The following is a 348-nucleotide window of genomic DNA, read 5'->3' as shown; positions in this document are numbered from 1 at the left end:
GTACTTGAAATAATTATCAGAGGAATGTTTCGATTAATAACCAAATTTATCAACCTTTCATTTTAATCTGACTCATTTTATTGCATTCTCCTAGAAGGAATACTCATATTTTTATATGCATGCATAATTGGGAGATATATCCATTAAATATTAATAAACCCAAATATATCCTTGTCTTCCAAACACACGAAGGCACATAATTATTGCGATAACAGTAATGCGAGCCGTGTTCATATTTGCTCTGCTCATACGTTGAACTTGCATCCAGGTTAAAGGAAATGCATGTGATAGAAGGTCCATGTAATCAAATGAACATATCTAAATCTTGATACCTCTGGCATATTGCAC

This window comes from Penaeus monodon, chromosome 31 (assembly GCF_015228065.2).
Source record: "Penaeus monodon isolate SGIC_2016 chromosome 31, NSTDA_Pmon_1, whole genome shotgun sequence".
NCBI classification, from domain to species: Eukaryota; Metazoa; Arthropoda; class Malacostraca; order Decapoda; family Penaeidae; genus Penaeus; species Penaeus monodon.
This window is presented reverse-complemented; position numbering follows the sequence as displayed.